Source organism: Acomys minous (genome assembly GCF_964271855.1).
Source record: "Acomys minous genome assembly, chromosome: 5".
NCBI classification, from domain to species: Eukaryota; Metazoa; Chordata; class Mammalia; order Rodentia; family Muridae; genus Acomys; species Acomys minous.
The window spans coordinates 89900574-89921594 of NC_140494.1; the positions used below are offsets into that span (position 1 = coordinate 89900574).

Below are 21021 nucleotides of genomic sequence, written 5' to 3' on the forward strand. Positions count from 1 at the left end.
ACAATCTGGCTGGTCTGAAGGTTACTAAATGGGATTCCATAGCCTTCTGCCCATAAACAAGAATACCACTGATTCTTTTGTATCGCCCTTCTTTGGGAAATCTAAAAGGACTTCCTTCAGAAGTTTGAAATTCACTTAATTGCATAGCTGTGCCTTTCAGATGCAAAGATGTCAAATGAGAAATAAGATCTCTGGGCCAAAGTCTCCCGTCTCTGAGTGCAGCCTTTTACTCTGCCAAGCTGAATAATACTGGGAGCAACTGCATCTTCATTCTAAATGTTGAGGTCACATCCACAGTGCATGCCTCATTACTGCTTCTAAAGCTGCCCATTGAGCTTTCTTAGGTAAGGACTTGGATTTTTAAAGATGACAGGAGGAAAATAACTTGTTTTGATAAAGGTAGGACATTTATAGGCATATGTAGGTAGAAGGAGAAAAGTCTGAAGAGCAGATCTGGGATGTTGTAAGTAGAGGAAATATCTAGTCTGTCTCTTGGTGTTTAACCTGCTGGAGAAACCTGCAAAGATCCATCCTTTGGGTAGTGTAGTGTAGGCTTGGGGAGGCGGTGGGGATGAGTGGCCTTAGGGAGGCGGGGCTGAGTGGCATTGGGGAGGCGGGGCTGAGTGGCCTTAGGGAGGCGGGGCTGAGTGGCCTTAGGGAGGCGGGGCTGAGTGGCCTTAGGGAGGCGGGGCTGAGTGGCCTTGGGGAGGCGGGGCTGAGTGGCCAGGCAACAAGCACATTCCTTTACTCTAGTACAATACTAGATGCTTGCTGATCTTAGTGGACCATCCTAACTCCCCTCTCTCTCCTTCAGTCTTCTTGTCCTTCCTTCCTTTCCCATCCCTCATCTTCCTCTCCCCTCCCTTTGCCTTTTCCTTTTTCTCCTTCCGATCTCATATTAAGCTAGCAAGAGCCAGAGGGAGTGAAAGTGTTAGGGCTTTGCACACTGTTTCCCTATCTGAAGCAACACTACAGAAATTACAGTGACCAGCCCTGGCAGGACGCTGTCCTCCAAAGGACTACTCCAGTGCTTTGCATCAATTCTCACTTAGCTTTTGGGAGGGGAAGAGAACCAAAATGTTTCTTTCCATTGTTGAAGTACACAGGGAGACAAGCTGACAGGAACAGCCAGGACACATGGTGGGCCAGGGAAGAGCTCCAGGTTGCACTCAGTATCTCCAGTGCTGTCCAGTGATGGGCTGATCTTCACAGGACAGCTAATGGGGTGCTAAACAGGAAGAGAAGGCTGCTCCCCTGAAGGGAAGTAGAGCTCTCCGTGGGTCTTTGTGAAGGTGTTGGAAGACCAATCAGTGGCTATAAACTCTGAGGAAATGCCAGGAAATTAGCTAGCTTTACCTTTCACAAAAAGTTCCAAAGTAGAACTAGTGAGATCTTTTTCTTCATTGGGCAGTTAGTAGAGGCTGAACTTGAACCACTCCTAATTGTGCCCTCAGTGCCTCAGTTACGCTCTTAAGGCTTTTAGTGAAGGCGAATGAGAGCACCCATCTCATGTCTTCACTGTCTGCCTTCACCTAGTCATCCAAAGAGGTGTCATCTTCAAAGACTCAGGGCCGGAAGGAGGTATGACCAGGTCGGGGGTTCCTTTACATTACAGAGTGAGGCAATGACTTTCTAAACATGGAAGGGTCATCTTTGTCCTCAGTTTCCCTTAGTGCAGTGATGATAAGTGGGAATCTGTTGCATGGGGGGGGCACGAGAAACATCTGTTGTCATTAACTAGTTAGGGAACCGAACTCCTGGATAAGATGTCATCCAGTGGGGACAAGAAGGGGCTCAGAGGGCTTGTCTTGTTAGGGCTACCTCACTCCAACACACCCTGTGTCTGTGTTGCCTCCTCCTGAGGGGAGGCTGCACTGTTTTGTGATCTTCTCTTCAGTGTGCCTCTTACCTTGGAGTGCGAGACAGTGGAGGCAGCCTCAGCATTAAATGCTCTCAAAATTGGACACAATGAACAGGGCAGCAGAATGTGTTGTAGCTACTGCTAAGAAATATAAACTTTGTTCTTTTTTATTCCCCCTCCCCGCCCCCCAAGGAGCAAGTTCATTTTATTCTGTGTTATTTGGCACACTTGGGCTGGGAGGGGTGAGAAACCTGGGGAGACATTTGCACATCTTTGGCTTCATTCTCTCTCCTCTGCTCTTCCTTCATCCCATGCAGAGTCAGCTCTGGGGAGGCAGGGGAAGAGCTATTTTCCTTTTACTTCTAGTCTTTGTCTTGACAGTTTTTTTTTTTATCAACTTCTTTAGACACATTGAGTTCTTTCTTCTCCATTGTTAGGAAAAGTATCCCCAGGACCCCCAAACCAAGTTCTCAGCACAAAGGAAATTTATTTGCTGCAGAAGGATAGAGGGCAGGGAGTAAGACACAAAGACAGGAGACAGAGGAAGAGGGGGAAGGAGGGGAAAGTTACAAGGGAGGGAGAGGAGGGATATTTGTCCCTGGGGTGTGTTTGTGTTGGGGGCAAGCTGTAGAGGCAGACTCAAAAGACTGCCTCTAGATAGAGAAGAAAGGCAAACATGGCACATAGGAAAATGGTGGTTTATAAAGGCAAAAGGGTAAATCCTGTGTTAGGATGAGGTGTTTAATTTTAATTGGGCGTGTTAATTAGGTGAGCCAAAGGAGGCTTTTGATTGCTGGACTTCAATACTTTGATTGCCAGACCTTAGTAACCAGCTTCAGGAGGAGGAAGTGGCCAATTAAGGGAATAAACATTGGAAGCTAGCTTTAGGAATCTAATTTAATTTAAAGATTTTTTAGCAAGGCAGAGGGAATTGGGAAGAAGGACAAGGCCTGGCAGATCCATGCTCGACCTGCTGAAGTTGACCAGAGTCCTTTAACCTACAGGGAAGGGGTTGAAGAGTTCAGCTTTACCCCTAGCCATACTGCCTTTCTTTTTCTGATCCCCTTAAAGATAGTTGACACTTGCCTGCTCAGGGCACTAAGTCATGTGCTTTATTTATACTTTCTCAGGCTTCCCTACCATGCTTTCAGCAATAGCCATGGGCTGGGTGCTCAGCATCACCACTCTTTCCAGGAGGATCTGTATTTGTAACCTGATTTATTTTTTTCTGCTGATCATTTGTAGAGTAAAACATTTATTGAGAAGGGAAGGAACAAGAATATGGTAATAGATTCCTCTACCTATTCATCCTACTAAGGTGAAATGTTACAAAGGAAAGGGGAGGGGGGAAGGAGGACAAAGAAAGCCCTGGAAGGGTCTGTGGCGTTCACCCCGTTTCTTGTTCAGAGGACCCTTTGTTTGAAATAACATGTCCCAAGGATTGGCCATGGATTGTTCAGCAGGCTTCCATTGGCTGGTACCTTGACACTGCATTTTCTAGGCTCTAGGATTCTGAGGGATGAATGTGTGGAGTTGCGTCCTCTGTGTCTACAGTACTTGCAGCACATAGCCTGATTTGGCCAATGGGATGTAAGCAGCAGTTAGTTTCTAAGAAAGGCTTCCAATAGCCTAAGGGATGCTCAGATGCTTCCTTTCCTTAGGCAGGGTGTGGTGGTGCATGCTTTTCATCCCCCTACTTGGGAGGCAGAATCAGACGAAAGTTGTGAGTTCGAGGCCAGCCTGGTCTACAAAGCAAGTCCAGGACAGTGAGGGCTACACTGAGCAACCCTGTCTCAACAAACATACAAAACCAAAAACAAATATTCCTCTCCTTACCAGCTTGTCAGCAGCTACCTTCTGACTAAGTAGCACTGCATTTTAGGCTGAGTGGCAGAACAAGAAGGCTGAGGCTATGAGACCAGGCAGCAGATAACACTCCCAACTATTCCTGATAAGAAGAGGAAAAATCTCCATGTGTTTAATCCATCAACATGTGTGATGCAAGCTGTCTAACTCTGATGCCCATCACATTCTGAAATTCTAACAGTTAAGGTTGCAGGGTCAGGAGGAAGTGTAGGGTCTTGGGGAAGTAAGTAGGTCACAAAGGAGGCACCACCATGAACAGAACCAAAAATCGTCATCATAAGGGGAATTGGGAGACAGGCAGGTTCTTGTCACCATGTGAGGCTGTAATAAAGAGACGAGTGTCAGAAAACAGGAAGCAGGTTCCCATTTGATGAGCATCAGATTTGCTGGTGCCCTGATACTGGATATTCCAGACTCCAGAGTTGCAAGGGCTGCATGTTTATTGCTCAACCTCCAGCATCTGTGGTGCTTTGTCATGGCAGCACAAACGAAGACGAGAAGTTCTTACTTCATTTCAAAAGTCTCTCTCCCTGCTTGACGGTTGCTACAGTATGAGATGAGAGTGTAGCAGCCTGCTCTGATCTGCATGTGATCCCTAGTGCGCTCGTGGTGTGATCCTGATATGATTCTGATGTGACTTTGGTATGATCTTGGTATGTGATCTAATGTGGACCTGATGTGAACTTGGTTTGATCCTGATGTGATTCTCATGTGGACCTGGTGTGATCCTCATGCAATCTTGTTAGGACTCTCAAATGGATCAGTGTCATCCTACTGACTTCTAAACATTTGAAGTTGTGGCCCAGAGTAGTTCCCAGGGGCCAAGAGTGGGCATGTAAGTGAATGTGTGTTGGCGTGTGGTGGGGGGTAGAGGAATAGGCCTGACGGTGAAGAGGAAGAAATCAAATCATGGGAGAATCTGCCAAAATCAAATACTTGAAAAAAAATGCATCATCTTCATCTCAATTCCATCGATTCTATTTACTCAATCTCGGAAGTCTCCTTGTCCTGACGTTTCTCTTTTCGGAGGTCCAGTCTAAATATATTTATTCCATAAAAATTCAGAGTCTTTCTTAGGTGCCAGGCCTCACAAGGAATTTGGAAATAAAGATAGAAACAAGGGCTGAAGCTTACTTTCTCGCATGTATATTTATTTTACAGCGTGCAACATACAGAACTAAATTTGATACTTAATGTTGTAAAATGAGTTGTTTTTGTTATATATTTTATACAAATACAGAGTCTCTTTGGTTTCCACAAAGGAAAATATTGGTTTCTGTCTTTTAAAGATGCCTAGTCTGCTGGGAACTATAGAAAAGTACATAAGAGGCCAAAGGAGACGAGAATTTGATTTCTGCTCACTACTGTTTACTTATGTATGGAGGGAGGACAGCCTTAGATTTTTAATTTGGGAAATGGAACCATTAGTACATACTTAACAAGCCAGAATTTAGTGAATATTTAATACATATCAGTTGACAAGATAGGTAATCTGAGTGTGAGTGAGTGTGTGAGTGTGAGTGAGTGAGTGTGTGTGTGTGTGTGTGTGTGTGTGTGTGTGTGTGTGTGTGCATCAGATAGACATTTGAATGACAGAAAGGAGGTGTCATCATTGTGCTTGTTATTTACAAAAGACTGAAATTGACGAAGAGAAGTTTCTGAATCCCAGAGGAAAGTTAATAAGAATATCACATGAAGAGGATATTTAAGCTGGAACTTAAAAGGTGCTAAGAGTCGGTTGGCATGGCAACTGAGGTAGATGTGGAGGGGCCCATTGTACTGAGTTGCTTGTGTATGAAGATAGAAATGCTATGCAACACCAGGTGATAGGATCATTCGAGACCCCCAATGGGGTCATGCCAGGTGAAAGGGAAAAAGGAAAGACTTAAGGGAGTGAGACTCAAATTGGAGGTGTAGGGCATGGGACATTTCCTGAGTTTTACGGTAAATCAAGGGAGACATGAAACCTGGAAGCTAACACTCCTTTAAGGACCTTCCGGTTGGCTCAGAAGCCAGCCCATCAGAGTCCACAGGCTGGCATATGGACAGGATGACCTTCATGGTAAGGCTGTTGGTTAGGGTAGGGAGGGTGACTACCCCCTCTGCAGCACTCCTTCACCTGCCATGCCTCCAGGCACAGCCTAGCTGCTGGAAATGCTTTTTCCCATGCATGTGCGAGAATTCACCCATAAGAAAAGCTTGAGCCATTGCATCTCCCTATCACAAAAGCATCTTTTAAGGAGGAAATAGCCCTAATGGACATCTCTATTACAGTAATAGCCAAAGCCATTGCTTTCAAGCAGTATTAGGAGGCAAAAAAGGAGGGGGCCAATAATCTATGGGGTTTGTCGGGTTTTTTTTAAGGTGTGTGTGTGTGTGTGTGTGTGTGTGTGTGTGTGTGTGTGTGTAGGGGGCCATCATCTTACACACAGAGGATTTACCCTAAGCCAGGTAGAGCCTGGGCTCAGCGAGAGGACTCATCTGTAGGTAATCTCTATTCTGCCTGAACCCTTAGCCATTCATGCTATTTTTGTGACGCCTTTTATTTTTTCCATTATTTCATATTCCGTTCCGCCCAGGAAGCCTCCTAAAGTGACTGTGGGGACTGCTACCTGTCCTTTCTCTGAGAAGCCAAGTGGAACCCCAGGCTGAGGAACATGGCAGGGGTTCCCATAGGCCAAGGCCTTTTCAGTCCTTTCTTGGCTCTGGAGAACTGACAACTTTCTGACTGCGCCATGAAGCAATTGACCTGCCCCGTTGTCCTTTAGCAGTCCTTCCATAGGACAGGAATTTGTCTACTCTTGAGACACACAAATGGACCAAAGTGCTCCTCATAATCTTCCCTAAGCAACGAAGTTTCCCTGCTGTAAGGAATTGAGTCTCCTATATACCTCAGTTTACCAAGATTGTGTCCTATAAAATAAACCCTTGGGAAACTGAAAATACTGTCATATTAAAACACATTAAACCTACCTAACATATTGACACCATAGATCAGGACAAGCATTGAAGAACATAGTGAATTTCCCCTCTTCCCGCATCTACATAACCTGGTTTGCCAGAGTTTTGCTTCATCCTACCCTCGTTAAGAGAAGTGATTTTGCCTTATGAATCACTCTAGGGTAGGGGGAAAGAGACTGGATGGTTTGGGAGTGGAACGGGGTATGTATTGCTTTACTTTATGTAAAAGCTTCTGTTTTGGTGCTGTTCGGGCCAGTGCATGTTTAGAGTTTATAATTATTCTTCTAATCCCTCGCCTGTGTTCACTCTCTCACTAGCTTTGTATACATGCCATAGAAATTCTCTGCCCATTCCTATTATATGTATGTTACACACACACACACACATACACACACATACACACATACACATACACACACACATACACACACACATACACACACACATACACACACATATACATACACACACATACACATACACACACATACACACACATACACACACACATACACACACATACACACACACATACACACACACACATACACACACACATACACACACACATACACACACACATACACACACACATACACACACACATACACACACACACATACACACACACACACACACACACACACACACACACACACACACACACACACTTTTGAGACAAGATCTTTTTAAATTACTCAGGAAGGCCTTGAAGTCACTCTATAGCCCAGACAGGCTTTGAATTTGTGATCCTCCTGCCTCAGCTTCCTCACCTCTGCTTATACTGAGTAATTTGCACGCTAGGTCAACACGTGATTGGGAGAGTATTGGCATCTGAAGGACTAGGGTCTAGTTTTTGCTGCTGTCATTACTACCAGTTCAACCTTGAGAACTTGGGTAAGGTAGTGACCCTTCCTTATCATTATCTGTGAAACAGACATGAAGACTTATGTATTGCGTGAGAATTAGTTACGCAGCATGGCTGGACACGTGGCAGATGACAAATTAACATTAGCTGCTATCATGACTAGTCTGAAATTGTCAGCGGTCCTATGCTGGGGTTTGTAGCTTTAAGGAGGACGTGGCTGGATTTGTCTGGAGAGGCCCAATGAATGTGAATGGTACTCCATGCCAGAGATACTCTTCCAGAACAATCTACCGTTCTGTGCCTCCTTTCAGCATGCGTTAGTGCAGACCTTGGAGGAAAATTGGAGGAGCTGAGAAAGTGGGGGGTGAGCAATGTGAACGCCTGGGCCCCAGACACGCCTATCAAAGGCATGAGGAATGTATTCCTTCAGGAAAGAGTGAGCAACTAAAACTTTAAATCACAGAAGAATGTGACCAGAGCTGTATGAGGGGATGCTAAGTTATAGTTCCTTTAGAAATACTTCTGATGGCTCCTGTGTAACTTAGAATAAACTCCAAGGGTCTTCTCAAGGCCTACCAATCCCTCCCACTCCCACTACCTGCACGCCTGTCTGATGGGCTCCTCATTTTCATAAACCCATCAAGCCTGTGCTTGCCAGGCTCCTCCATGTGCAGCCCTTCCTGCCTGTCTCTGATAGTGTTTTTCCCTCCTCAGGACCTCACTAAAGCCAGTAGGTCACTGAGGCCACTTTCCTTGCTGGCACTGCACTGCTCACCAATCTGCATAGCTCACTTGGCCTTATTCCCTAGATTCCATGAAGGCTGGGATATTACGTACTTTGCTGCCTCAACCAGAGACTGCTAACTATAGGAGAAAGGGACATTTCAGACTTTCCAGCCTTGAGAACAGCTCTGGAGCTAGTGCTGAGCAATGGAGTCATCTAAATAACAACAGCAGGCTGGTTTCTCGGTGTAGGTGAGAGACATGGAGGCCCACTGCCAAGGCAGGGTGCAAATAGATAGCAGCCAGCACGAAAATTCCTCACACATCACTTTTACAGTACTGAGTACCACCTCGCTGAGTCCTGCAGTGAGTGCTGAGAACACAAGGTAGGTAGGAGCCTCAGAATGCCCAGCACTGGGACCAGACCATCAAGGGGATGATAACAAAGTATAAGAGATTGGGAGACCATAGGGCATCATGGAGTATGTGTAGAAATGAATGCAGTAAGCATGCTCACCAATTTCACACCCATTAAACCACTTAAAAGCTGGGGAAGAAAAAGGACACTGTCTTTCCCTCTGGGCTGACTTGGGAAACCAGGCTGCAGCCAGGAGACATGAGAATATGATAGAGAAGCCAAGCAGAGGGGAGGGACCTTTCATCCGAGGGCCTGTGGTGCGTAGTGGGCTAGGCAAGAGACAATGGATGGTGGTAGTGGGTGTGTTGGTCTCCACGCTACTGGGCTGGGGAAGGCTAGAGCTTGAGTCAAGAGGAAGTGTTTGAGGCTAGTTCTCTTTTCAGTTGTTCTTCATAGAGGAGTCAAGGAGACTTGCGTATGTTTCTAGTCTGAGAGTAAGAGGGTTACGTAGAGAGAGGAAGATGAACTCTCTTGATTTGATAGAAGACCACAGACAGGGAGATGCGGGATCAAGAGCAGAGGATTGATCTTTGGAAAAGAAGGAGGGAAGCTCTTCCTTGAAATTTAAGATATGGTCACCCCTCACCCCCCCCCCACTACCCTCTCTCTCTGTATATGTATACATCTATGTTCCTGTATATGATGATTCAGAGGGAGAACAGGGAAGGGATAAATGTGATTAGGATTTCAAAGAAGAGAAGGACTCATTTTACTCTGGAGGAAAGCTGTGGGTCCCCATCAGAGCTAGATCTCCTTGGCAACAAATTAAAATGAGAGGACTTTAGAAGGTGAGGTTTGAAAAGCTGCATGAAGACCAGAAGACAACTTCAGTAGTACCTTTAAGACAGGGGTTGGCCTTCTGGCCTTATTTTTACAATTAAGCTTAGTTTTTTAGGGGTTAAGATTTTTTTTTTTTAGGCCTAGAGAGATGTTTTAAGTTGATAATGACGAGATACGATAGATATTGATTTATATTCAGAGTTTTATATGCACCAAGATAGGAAAGATGTTTTCTTCAAGTTTGCCAAATACCAATAGCCAAAACACTAAGAATGTAATATTTATATAATTCCTGATTGTGTCATGTTTCTTCTTGCTATAGGTAATTTATTGTATATATGTATAATAATATAAATGTATGTGTAAAAAATAAAAATAAATAAATAAAAAAAATTCTGAAAAAAGACAGGGTTGACAAGTGACCCATAAGAGTCACTCCCTATCCCTCAACAGCCATTTCTAAAACCTGGCTTATTATTCATGTCCAAGAGTCTGACCTGGCACGTGCTTTCCAAGTATCACCTTTGTCACTTATGGCCACCATCCTACCATCTGTAGGAAGCTCAGCAAGTGGGCAGAAGTAGATAGCTATTAAGAATAATTGGACTTGAACCCTGGTCAAGCATATGTCAATGTAGTTGTTTTCCTAACAGTGACCCTGCTTGTTCAGGACAGTTATTAATGTCTCCAAGTCTGAAGTGGCCTTACCAGCTTCAGGGAGTAACTCAGGAGTCTTCCCTAAAACAGAGCTGGAAATAATGAACATGTGACCATGTTCAACACATCTGAGAATGGCATAGGCACCTCTGCCTTGATGAGCAGAGCTGTTGTTCTCGCATGGACAGAAGCAGCTTCGAGGCTGACAAGAGCTTGCCTAGATTCCTTCTGAAGCAAGTCCTTGCAAATGAGCTGTCTGCCTTGCCTGTCCTGTTGATGGCCGACATGAACATGCATCTACAGAAACCTCAGGGCTTCTCAACTGGATGGAGGCCTGGATGAAGCCCTGCAGGTCCAGAGTTAATATATGCCCTGTCCCTGCCACACCTGTGACACTGAGAATTTGTAATCACAAACAAAACCTGGACAGATTCCATGCCAGCCGTGACTTTAATTAAAGCTGTTTAGAGGGGCTGAAGCTAATTTAAAGGTGAGTGCCAGTGGGTTTCTCAAGTTGAAATGTGCTAGTTTGACAATTAATGATAGCACAGGGCTTAATTGGACCCAGTTAAACAGGGAGCAGCAACAGGGGGAGGGCACAAGCTGATGGGACATTCTGTCTTGGTCGCAGAGGGCGACATGGGGATGAGGGGAGGCAAAATCCATTTCTTCTGTTTGCCTGTGAAATCAGTGTTGATTGCAGCTCAACCGGAATAGATTTAGAAATGTGACTGCTCAGAGCATTAACTGGGACATAAAGCCACAAACCAGGGCACATCATACACCTATAGTGTGACGCCCAATTCTCTGACTCAAGCCCAGCACTTTAAATATGCCAATTAGCTTTCTCAATAAATAAATTTAGGAGAGGTGATCATAGGAATATATTTTTAAATAGAACAGTGAATGATGCCAACACGATCCAAATTATCTCCTGACATTCCTAACTCCTTGGTTCCTCTTTCAGAAATGTATCTTTCCTCATTCAGTGTCTCAACTGCTCTCCCTACTAGCTTTGTGAAGCCATCAGAAATTTTCTTTACGTGAGAAAAAAAAATCTGTACTTACAGTGATTGTCAGCTTGATTTTAATCCCCCTGGGCCTTCCTGCTATGGTAAAAATAAGAGAGCTGGTTACTATGGCCACGAGGGGCATGGGTCTACTCTACATGACTGAGGACTCTATAAAGTATGAGAGTCACTCACAAAGACTGACTATTTCTTTGACCTGTACAGGCCTATACTGAGTTCAATCAAAATTCACGTTAAATGACTGAAAATGAATGCATCTATCTTAGTTAGGACTACTGTTGCGGTGATAAAACACCATGACCAAAAGCGTCTTGGGTTAATTTCACTCACAGTTCCGTGGAACAGTTCACCATCAAAAGCAGTGAGGGCAGGAACTCAAACATGGCATGATCCTTTAGTCAGGAACTGGTGCAGAGGCCATAGGGGAATACTTATTGGCTTGCTCCCCATGGTTTGCTTAGCTTGCTTTCTTATAGAACCCAGGACTACCAGACCAATGGTGACCCCAAGCACAGGAGGCTGGGGATTCCTCTATAAAATCACTACAGGCTTGCTTACAGTCTGATCTTATGTAAGTGCTTTTCCCAATTCAGGCTCCCTCCTCTGTGGTGAGTCCAGCTTGTGTCAAGCTGACACAAAACTAGCCAGCACATCATGTAAGACTTTGTCTTGTCCACCATCTTGTTCTCAACATGGCAGATGAAGCCACTTCAAATCAGACTCTTATAGCCAAAAGTGACTATTTTATTACCTGCGCACCAAGGAAGGTAGAAAGCTGAAGGTTACAACAAGTGATCTACAGGGCAGCTGTGCACATCACAGCAAAAATCAAGGCCTCACTGTTTCTTCTGCATAATAGTCCCTCATCTATTAAGCACTAGTTGTACTCTCAATGACCAAGATATCTTTCCAGCTGTGTGCATCTGTAGCTTACTTGCAGTGACTGTTTTAGCTCATGGATGACTTGACTGCTAACGTGGTGCTCTCTGCCAGGCAGGCTTGGATTAGGCCTCCACACATGTTGTGGACATTGGTTAACTCTCTTAACAGCTACCGTGGAACTGAGAAACAGGAAATGCTGGATGGATGAGCTGCAACAGAGACCTCATTTCGTTCGGTCAATTAGAAAATGGACTGAGGCTTCCACATCTATTCCATGCGGGCAGCTGCTATTAGGCTTAATTTGAAAAGTCATTGGCATTGACTTCGAGTTTGTAGAGCTGTTCAGAGTCACTTAACTCTGAGCTCTTAACCTTGTATTAAGTACTGATTACCTTTGTTCAGCAAGGTGAGCCTTATGACCTTTTCCTTGTAGGAAAACGGAGTCAAGAGATTGGTGAGCTATTTGCACAATTCAGTAGCTACTCACTTGCTGCTGACTTGACTCTGTCCTGCTCCTCTCTAGTCACACTTGGCAGTCTCTTCCTATTTCTTCAAGAATTCACACAGCACACATAGTGGCTCACAGTTATAATCTCACACTCAGGAGGTGAAGGCAGGAGGATCATTGCAGGCTGAGTATCGGCCTGAGCTATATAGCAAGATCCTGACTCAAAAAAAAAAAAAAAGAAAGAAAGAAAGAAAGAAAGAAAGAAAGAAAAGCAAAAATTTTCTAGATCATCTACTTTTTTTCTTCTTCGAGGAGAACTTTATTTTTATAACTTAACATTCTGCCCTGCACAGCAAGTCATTTTTATCATAGGAGCATTTACAAAGCTTTGCCTGAGCTGGTTGTCTCTCATTCTCTAAGAAGCTAAGTCTTATTACTCACACCACACATGGATCTTTATGTAGAAGAGAATGAGAGAATGTTGATTTAGGCACCACAGCATCATCTGTGATCCTAATACCAGCATTCAGAAGGCTGAGACAGGAGGAACGCTGTGATTTCAAGGGCAGCCTGGGCTAGAGAGCAAGGATATATCTAGAAGGATAAGAAGAAGTGGAAGAAGAGGAGGAGTATGTTTAAATCTAATAACTTTTCACTATTTAATAATTAGCTTCTGCAGCACTGAAAATATTGAACACACATAAATTATCAGTGTGGAAAGCGGCAGTCATGTATTACTCTTAATTAACAAATGGTAAAGTTTAGGTACTTATCAGAGTGGATCAAAGTTAAAAATAGTTTTGAGTACACTGATATCCTGCATCAGGCGGTCTATATTAGAATCACAGCCAAGAAGGCTGCAACATCTCTGTGCTTCCACTATGTCCTTGAAATATGATATCTACCTTTAGCCATGTTGTAAGGGTAAGAGCTTAGTGAAAGTTCACTATGCATTAGTTTTTCCTTTCTTCATTTTTTTCTCTCTATTGCTGCTGGCAGCACTGCCACCACCACACCAATCACTGCCACTACCATAAATCACTATCCATTCCCATTAGCCACTGCTCAGCACCAGCACCACTACCACCACCACAACCTGTACTGCCATCATCACAATTATCACCAATGTCACTATCATCATCATCATCATCATCACCATCCTCACCATCAATCACCATCATTACCTTCATCCCCGACATCTCCAGCAGCCTCCAGCAGCACCATCATTTAGTGGTAAACAGCATCAACGCAAACAGGAGACCTATACTATTTCTATTTTAGATAAATAACGTCTCCATCCATAGGTATAAAACTGGAACAGAAGAAAATCATAGTCAACTCGAACGTTGAAAGACTCTCAGGCTATAGCAATGAGCCAAAAGAGTAAGGGAAGAGGAGACAGTCTGCTTCTCTGCAGTCTGCAATAAGTGGTTGATAATAGGATTCAAACTGTATTTGTATTCCTTTGGGGACGAGGATATAGAGGTTTCGTTTCAGTAGCCATGTCTACGGAAAAGGCAAAGGCCCTCCTTGAAAGCAAGGCGGGGGCAGGCATGGCACCTCAAATTTTGCTTGTTCTACATCATCAAAAGTTTTCATCCCTGTGATTCCATAAGATACAGTCTGGAAAGGGTCTGACAGATTGCAGAGGAGCTGGAAGAAGTGCTCAAGCTTCCGCCTGCCTAGTGAGGGTCTCGGCGGTGGAGCAAGAGTGGCAGAACATATTACAGTGAGCTCACGTGTTTCCTTGGAGAGAAGGGACCAGGAGATTTGTACAGACTGATTCCTTCCAGTCTTCTGTTTTTGTAGACTCATTAGCATGGAGACTGGGCACATAAGAGACCTAGCCAAGCCAGCTGCTCCCTGCCATCCCTAAAGAGAACTTGCCAATATGGGGCTTACAGTTTACATGATTCATGTGGATAATGTGTGAGTCTCACACAGATCCTAAGAAGACTAAGTCCTTACCTTTGGGAGTTTTGTATGAGGGAACACATATTTAACAGGACAGCTGATGAAAGAGGCAGGCACGTTCTGAGCACCTGCTGTGTCTTAGATATTTTCTAAGTATCTCATTCAATCTCCATCATAACGAAATATTAATATTGTTATTTAAGAGGTAAAGAAACAAAAGGCTAGAACATTTGGGACTGTTCTAAGGTCACACGGTGAGTCTTGCACATAGTCCTGGAGGTTCCAAGATGAGTTCTGCTGACTCCGTCCTCATGTATGTCACTGATGGGTTTTGAAGTGTAAACGGTGACCTTTCTCAGTCCTTTAACTTTTGTATTCTGTGGAACCACATTTATTCATTCATACATACATCTATTCACTCAGTGATTTCTTTGTAGCTCCCATTTTTTTTTATAGTGCACTAAGCATAAGACTATAGTAATAGTGGGGTCTGGTTCTACAGTTTTAATTCTAGCACTCAGGAGGCAAAAGCAGGTGGCTCTTCATGAGTTCAAGGCCAGCCTGATCTACAGAGTAATTTCCAGGACTGCTAGGGCTATACAGAGAAACCTTGTCTTAAATCCTACCCTCCGAAAAAGAATATATAAAGGAAGAAGTCAGAGTCCTTGTCCTAAAGAATTCCCCTATAGATTGATGTAAAAGGTATAATAAACATGAAAATTTCAACTTCTATGAAATTAGGCAGTGATCTAAACATCATTGGTGGTGGGTCTGGGATACTTTGCCCCAGCTATTGACAGAGTTTATATGAGAAGACAATAGTGACCTCATCATTAAGGGACAATATTCCTGAAGGATGAGAAATCAGAGACAAAAGGCAAGGATATCAAGAGTACTGCCTGCTCAGCCTTTGCAAATACACATATAATGACAATGTCAGGATGGCTCCTAAAATGAGGTTTATCACTTGGTATGGCTCAGATCATCTGAGGCATTACAGATACGAGAAGAAATGTGGACTTTAGTCTAAACGCAATAGTAAGGCACTGACAGACTCAACCATTGAGGACAACTGGTCTGAGTTAAGTGTCAGAATAATCCTGGGTGTTAGGGATTGAATAAACTGTAAGAGATGTTGATTGCAATAATCCATGGAAGAGAGTCGTGTGAACTAGGATGATAGCACTAAAAATACAGGAGATATACATACACACAAATATACTACATATATGTATATATACACACACACATATGGGGGAGTTGTTTGAAGGGAATAAGAGAATCAGGGGAAGGAGAAGAGAAGACACAAAAGGATAAGGGTGATTAATATAAACAAAGCATATGATATATATGTATAAAAACATCACAATGAAACCCATTAGCTTATTCTCCAAGGTTTGGAGGAGGGGATCAGGGACTCCCTCTTACATGAACTCTGCTGCCTGTGATTTGACCACTTCCCCTTGGCAGGAAAGCCCTGAGGGCACACAGAAGAGGATGTAGGCTATCCAAAGAGACCTGACAGGCTGTGATCAGATGGTGGAGGAGGAGGGGCCCCCATCACAGGTCTATGAGAGGGGAATAGGGCAAAAGGGGGAGGGAGGGTGGGAACAGGAAGATCCCAGTGAAGGGATAACAATCAATGTAATATTAATAAATAATAATAAACTTAAAAAATGAAGAAAGAAGCAAAAATATATAAACCACATATAAATCAAATATATAAAATCACATATATACATATATATGTACATACACACACATACAACCATGAGGATATTGGCCAAAGAGAGAGTTGCTATATATTCTTAAACAAAAATTTAAAATGATTCCCAAAATGTGGTCCATCTTAATGTCATTAGCTTACTGTAGAGGGAATTACTAAGATGGAAGCCTAACAAGGAGGAAGACAAGGTTTGTGTGCTTGGAGATGGGGTAGCAGGGTTTTCCAACTTTATGTGCGCCACACCATCCTGACTGTTATCCACTCACTTGAATCCTGATTCTATGTAGACAAGGAAAGGCATTGTGCTGATGATACAACATTGGGGATATCAAAAACATAAAGTGAATTTGAAACCACAAGATTGTACAAAGGGTCCAACAGAGGAGCTGAGGATGAGGGATGGAAAGTCTCTGTAGGTATGGAAGAAAATGGGGGTACTATTGCACAGAAGGGACCAACTCCAACAATCAAACAAATAGGTTCTATGCAGAAGAAAGCAACCTAGGACTCCTGCAGGACGGACTTAACAAACTGCACCTCCAAAATATTTGGAAATAAATCGTCACCGCACTCAACAAGCTTAGGCTTCTTTCTTGTCCCTATGCCCTACACAGTATAGCAGAGTGGCTATTTATGTAGCATTTATCCCGTGTGAGGGATAATAGGCAGAAATGATTCACAGGAGGATTGTGTAGGCTACATGCAAACACTACATTGTTTTACATAAGAGACTTGAGCACCTGCAGGTTTGGGGTCCACAGCCGGTCCTAGGCCAATGCCCACAGACTCCAAAGAGCACCTGTATTTCTTGTAAATGCTCCTGAGGAGAGAGACGCAATGGGAAGATGAAATGACTTTTGGCAATTTGGTGAGATGGAGTACTGATGACCTCGATAAGAGCTGTTTTGTTGGGATGGACGGAGTTGAAAGCTCAATTGCAGAAGGTTCAGAAGGGAATAGGAGGTGAGAGAGGGGAGAGATGGAGAATATAGACAACGCTTTCCTCAATCCACTCCTAATTACACTTAGTCCTATACCACAAAAGCTAGATATTGACAAGACGGTGAAAGGCCATTTGCTGTTCCCAAAATAACCGTGGCAAATGGGGGGTGGGGGGGAAGCCAATTTTGCGGTCCAGCTTTGTAACACAGTCCACTTTTAAACAACTTTCATTATCAGGAAGTTATTGCTTCTATTGACCTGAGAGATGTAAACTTGTTTTCACCTTATGGAGCCAGAAGCATGCTAAGCTTCATTAGTGTGCCACTCTGGACTCACAGGGCTGTCCTGAGAGCCCCCATCTTTCTATGTTGCTCCACACTCAACGTTTTCATACATGGTCCTCTATGTGAACCTAGAGAGCACTGTGTGTGCTTGTTTGAATGTGGAAACTGCCTTAGCCTATTTTGTGTTGCTCTAACACCTGGTGCTGGGTAATGGACAAGGAACATAAGTTGATTTTTGCTTGTTTTCTGTGGCTAAAAGTTGAAAACAGCATGGTGCCAGCCTCTGACTAGGGTTTCCTAGGTGCATCACAGCATGGAGAAATAGCACGGGGAAGCAGACAAGTTCACAGCACAGTGGGCGGGTTTTACTTCACAACAACCTGCTCTTGTGAGAACTTCCTGGTACTATACGAGCTGTGTTAATCCTTTCCAAGGATGGTACTCTATGTTAACCTCTACTACACACCGCCTCTTAAAGCTACAGACACCTCAATACCCAGTGTTCTGGGAACCAAGCTTCCAGCACATGAGTCTTTACTTGTAAACCACACCCAAACTGTGAAATAAGTATTTCCTTGTCTAAGTTTGCTGTTCTTAAGTGTCAACAATGGTACTCTGGGACATATGCCTACATGGAGAACGTGCTGTTTCATGTCAAAACAGCAGTTTGGAGAGTAAAGTTTAATACCCTCTTCATCTTCAGCTACTGTGACTTAACTCAGCTCTTATTTTGGTGGGGTAACAGTCCCATGCTATTATTTGTTCTACCTTCACATCTTGACTCTCCAATTCCGAGAGTCAGATAAATGCTAATTTCTTTACAAATGCCTTGCTTTTCCACAGCCTACTGATGTTTTCAACCTAAAGGGGAAAAAAATCTGGATGATTCTTCGTTAGAAGTGTGCTATTAAAATTGTCAATTTCTTGAAATACATGGTTGAAAAACCATCATTTTTTCCCCACTGTGTGTTACCCTAAACTATAGACCTGTCACCAGGCAGTGTTCTCACATGTGGGTACAGAGAAACTGTGGGAAGATCCAAGTGGCACTTAAATTACATTCTCCCTTTGATTCTGAAAGCATTTAGTGCCACTTAGCAGAATTCCGGTGCACTTGGTCCCACAGAAGAGAGGGTTGTCGTTTTAGAAAAGCTGCTGCTGTAGCGACTGAGGAAGAGAAATCAAGCCAGCAGAACAGCAGGTCTGGCTTTCCTATCTGGATCTTCATGCAATTGAAAGGAGAAAGGATTCCATGAGCTCATGTGGTTGGTGATGCTGTAAAGTGCTTTGCATGTGCTCCAGTGTGGGGCAGACCAGGCAGCCTTTATTTGATCAAGCCCTTCTATACGTACCATTACATTTTTGTTAATAAGTTTTTCTGCTCATAATATCATGGTATGAGGGAAAGGGGTGAGTGCCATTTCTTACAGGGAAATTTTTTTCCTTCTTATGTGATAAGTTTTTTTATTTTGATTTTTTATTAATTTATTCAGATTACATCTCAATTTTATCCTTTCACTTGTATCCTCCCATTCCTCCCTTCCTCCCTCTTGTACCCTATTACCCTCCCCTAGGTCTGTGACAGAAGGGAACATCCTTCTCCACCATATGGTCACAGCCTATCAGGTCTCATCTTGGTAGCCTGCTTATCCTTTTTCTGAGTGCCACCAGGCCTCCCCATCAAGGGGAAGTGGTCAAATATGGGGCACCAGAGTTTGTGTTAGAGTCGGCACACTCTGCTATACAAGGAACTAGGAATTTAAGCATATAATTTTACATAAAACTGTAGCCATCAAGGTGAAGTCAACCCCATTGTAGACTTGTGCAACCCACAGACGTAATGCTATTAATTTCTAATATTCAAAGGAACTGTAAAATGCTTTGCCAAATGTAGCTAAAGGAGTCACCTTTGCCACCCTCTGTCATCTTTGTATTCTCTCACAACAGCTTGGATTTACTGAATAGTCACCACATGCATGTTTTGCTCCACAGCCCAAGGCACAGTATGAACTGGGCACAAATGACAATCTCTGAGGGTATTAGTGAAACTTCAGAAATCATGTCACTTGGGAAACAAGCAGAGGAATTCAAGCACACAGCTCAGATTCAACCCCTGTACTAGACAAGCATGTAAAACCCCTGTGTACCTATTTCTTAGGTGTTGTTTCTGGTTCTCTTCCACTAAACTGTGAGCATCCTCTCTGTCCTACTATACAACAGCATAGGTGAACAGCTGTGGCTTAAGTATTTGCTGAGTCTTCCCTAATAGTGAACATCCCAACATGATTCGACTCAACATCCATTCTTACCAGGACTTCTGTGTTATGGGAAATCAACACGTGTAGTTTTTTTTTTAACCTGGAAAAGCATACAGATTAAACTTCAACACAGCTTTTTCTTTGCATTGCTATTCTTCTTAAATTTGCCCTCAGTCCATGAAGTCTTATAACATCATCAGAGAGTTGCCCACTCAATCTGTTTGTGCGTGTCTCCCAACAGCATCAGGGAGGCCGACTTGCAGGGAACCTCTCTCCAGCTGAGTGTCAGAGGTGCCTCCTTTCGCCTGTGGTTACTTCATTGGTTATAGTACCAAAACTCTCTGTACTTATGAAAGCGATCTCCTGTCAACGTTTAGCCAGCACCTGCTCCATGGAAGGCCTTGTGCTAGGCACCAGCAGGATTTGGTGATGAATTAGGCATGGTCCTTACCCACAAGCAGCTCGCAGATGAGATGTGCTAGACAGGATTCAATTGACATCTGGACTCTGGTGAATCAATGGCTCTCATTTGCAGTCGATCTTATTCATCACAATCATGGAACAGTTAGTGAATGGTCATTGAGCACACACATTCCATAACAGAGACTTTAGTCACAGTGACTAATCAAAGAAGACAAATTCAATGGCTCTTCCTGCCTTGAGTCCTTTCTCCTTCCCTGAGAAAGAACTGCTTTTTAAAATAAACATTCATAGGAGGCAGCTATATCTGATGATTGGGTCAAATGTGTGGGAGTACCATTTATTTGTGCATTATCAAGTTTTATGTATCTGTTTTTAGCACCAATCACTTGCCAAACTCCTTTTCAGCATCTTCTTTCTGCATTTTCTTTCACTTCATCATTGTCCTTTATGAGTACTTGCATACACTGGCTCAGGAGAATCCAAGCAATGGGAGGATTGCTCTCTTTTGATTCACCCTGAGTTTTGTTTATTTGTTTGATTGTTTGTTTGGTCCTACCATCAGTTGTTCCCCATAGTACATTATGTAGAATTGTGAGATACAGCTTCAGTTTCACACAGGTGAAAGGGACGTTAGTCAGTAGGACCTGACCTTCCAAGTCAAATAATGTCTGCTTACTTGGAGATGAAATTGAGAACTCTCCTTATGTTTTAATGCAGGTGGGACCTTCAGCTGCTAGAAGTCCCCATATTTCATCTGTATCTTGTTTTCTAAGGCCACATGCATCCATAGACTCCTTTCAGCCACAGTAAACACAGGGTAAAGTTCTCATAAATGCCCTTAAATGTCTTATATTAGATTGCCTTATATTGATACAAGTCTTCTTTTGGTGTCAGTGGCTGAACCATCAGTGTGGATCAATCTTGGACCTACACTCTTCCTTGGATGGGACTGAAGAAATGTCTCTGATGTTGGTCATCT

The 21021-nt window shown here is 43.5% G+C and overlaps 1 protein-coding gene across 2 annotated transcripts in view; it reads left to right on the forward strand.

Moving 5' to 3' along the window:
- Window positions 1-21021, forward strand: part of OPCML (opioid binding protein/cell adhesion molecule like) — a 1121617-nt gene that overhangs the window by 168542 nt on the left and 932054 nt on the right. The gene's annotated exons all lie outside the window — the stretch shown is intronic.